The sequence below is a fragment of the Hyalella azteca genome, unplaced genomic scaffold, assembly GCF_000764305.2.
Source record: "Hyalella azteca isolate HAZT.00-mixed unplaced genomic scaffold, Hazt_2.0.2 contig13092, whole genome shotgun sequence".
Classification (NCBI taxonomy): domain Eukaryota; kingdom Metazoa; phylum Arthropoda; class Malacostraca; order Amphipoda; family Hyalellidae; genus Hyalella; species Hyalella azteca.
In genome coordinates this window covers 152-3269 of record NW_025943026.1, presented here as the reverse complement: position 1 = coordinate 3269, position 3118 = coordinate 152, and positions in this window count along the sequence as shown.

Here is a 3118-nt window from a genome sequence, read left to right as displayed (position 1 = left end):
CAACACGTGCTCTACGTGTACTGCTGGTGTAGGCGCAACACGTGCTCTACGTGTACTGCTGCTGTAGCCCAACACGTGCTCTACGTGTACTGCTGCTGTAGCCCAACACGTGCTCTACGTGTACTGCTGCTGTAGGCGCAACACGTGCTCTACGTGTACTGCTGCTGTAGGCGCAACACGTGCTCTACGTGTACTGCTGCTGTAGGCGCAACACGTGCTCTACGAGCAGACACAAACGGCAGATGTAGCAGCAGCTCTACAAGTAGCCGGCAGCTGCAGACGCTGCCATGCCGTACAGCTGCCTCACTAGACCAAGCTACCCTCATGCCCTCGGTGAACGGAGGCATTTCCTCTTACCCGAGTGATCATGTAACTATGCCTACCAACATCACAACCACACCACTACACTATGAGTATGCACCACAATAATGTTCCATACAGCGCCGTGAAGTTGAACTATTGCAGCGTACACTGAAATATTTTTATGACTGTAATTATTACAGCGGTCAGAATCATTACGGCGAGCAGGAGGCTCAGGTGTAAACACAAGGCCGCCCGTAATGTCTTCCTGATGTTACGGTGACGCGTGGCCACGACGTAGCAAACGCTACTTCCTCACCAGAGACTAAGTATGAGCGTAATACGCCAGCAGTGCTACTAATGCAGCGGTACTAGTATACGCACCAACAATAGTGAACAGTGACCACGTAAAATGGTGGTAAACAGCGACATCATACAATGGTGGTAAACAGCGACATCACACAATGGCGGTAAACAGCGCGCCACCAAATATCACTCAGCAACAGCGACAAACAAGCAGAATAGTCAACAGTAAGTAACATCGTTAAGAGTAAATGCAACTGTCAACAGTAAATGTAATGGTTAACAGTAAAGAGTAACCGCAACGCGTGCAGTGTCATTGTCCTCGGTTGTTGCGGGTAGACCAGTAAACGCTTGCAGCAGTCAGTGGTCCACCACAATGCTATTCATACCAGAAGTGAGAACAACCGCTCATTATTTTAAGTCTGTACTGAGATTCAGCAGCGCTTATTATGTCCATCAACCGGTGAGCAGGTCTTGAAAGTGAGTCAATAACGACACGCCCTTACCACCACACCATCATAACAACACCATGCACTATCATCACAACACCATCACACCATACACCACACACCCTCACCACAATACATCCACCTTGCCACCGCAGTGCGAGGTGAATGCCAATGCACACTCGGAAGCAGGTTGCATCTCAGTGTTGCATTCATGAACAGGCACAACACACTGCAATACTTACACATCTCATTTATATATATGTCATTTAATGCTCAGCTGGTATATATAACAGCGCAATTATGTTCTGCACAACAGTTAACAGTAAAATTGTGAATATTGAAACTATGAACAGTTAAAATGTCAATCTGACAATCCAAAAGTTGTGCTGAAGGCAGCTCAGTGTGTTTTTCAGTGTAGTGTAAAAAAATCCTGAATCTTGAATCCTTGCCTAACAATTTCAATTTATACATACTACTCGGTGCAGCCCTCAATCAGGAAAAAATTACAGGTAAAAACACAACAGCAGGCAGGAAAGGGAGGCAACAATGATAAGCAACAACAGCAGGCAGGATTGGGAGGCAACAATGATAAGCAACAACAGCAGGCAGGAAAGGGAGGCAACAATGATAAGCAACAACAGCAGGCAGGAAAGGGAGGCAACAATGATAAGCAACAACAGCAGGCAGGAATGGGAGGCAACAATGATAAGCAACAACAGCAGGCAGGAATGGGAGGCAACAATGATAAGCAACAACAGCAGGCAGGAAAGGGAGGCAACAATGATAAGCAACAACAGCAGGCAGGAAAGGGAGGCAACAATGATAAGCNGAGGGGAGCCCTGTGCAAATACTGTCTCTTATACACATCTGATGTGTATAAGAGACAGACATTAGGTAACACTGGCAAAAACACAGGAAACAACTGCATGCAGCAACAAAAACAGACAACCTTGCATTTTTCAGTCAGACACTATAAAGCATGAATTTTAAGGAAAAGAGCACATGTACTTAATACTACCTGGCTTTGTCATTGTGGCACAAATCATTGGGATTTCCTTATTCAGTTTTAAAATATGTGCATTTTTGATATCATAGAACATCCATCATTACAAGGAAAACTCTGACTACATCTATTATGAAGTTTAGAATCTTGAATGCAATTAGTATATATATCTGGCCACAATCCCCCACAGCGTTACCAGCTTTCTGATATAAATTTGATGCTACGCCAGGACTGGACCGTATATACCAAATTTTATAAGGAAATCATTTTACTACAATTTCATGGTCCTAATAAATTAGGTTGGAAATATTTACATCAATGAATTTAAAATTGAATGACTCATTTTGTTTCATTATCAAGTACCTAGATACATTGTTTTTTAATAGGAATAGTGGCTTTCATTAAAAAAGGACTCCTAGTAATAACACTTACTGGTGTTTAAAAGCCTCAATTAGATCTTTTATACAATCGATACTACAAAGTTCTGACAAAAGAGTTTAGCAAGAAAATCGGTATATATAAATCAAATTAAATGCAACAAAACTGATGACAACACTGGCTGGAGAAACCCACCAGCATCATCATCATGCAGAGGTGCATAACATTAACCAACAATTGCTGAAACATACGTCACTTTGGATTGTACCCCAGCTACCGGTATCTATTTCCAAACTACCAAATTTGTGTCCGGTATTGATTCACTTGACCTGATAGAGATTGAGGACGAGTCAACATCTGATAGACACGTGATAGATCATGCGATCAAGACCTCAGTAGTGGGCGGAAGCGAACGTTATAAAAGGGCTAGCAACCTTAAGCCTAGCCCCAGTAGCTGATAAGCACTCCGCGATGTAGCGTGTAGCTTGAGCTCTCCGACCTCCCGGTCGATGCCGTAGCTTATTCTTCTGTATTGCAACTCTGTATAACCACCCCGTTTACAAGATAAGTTATCTGAACTTATGTGTCTTACTTATCCTCACTAGGTACCTTAGTCAACGAAGAACCCGATCCTCAGGTAGAGCTTAATATAATGAGTTCAATGTCTTGAGCGCAACCTCGGACA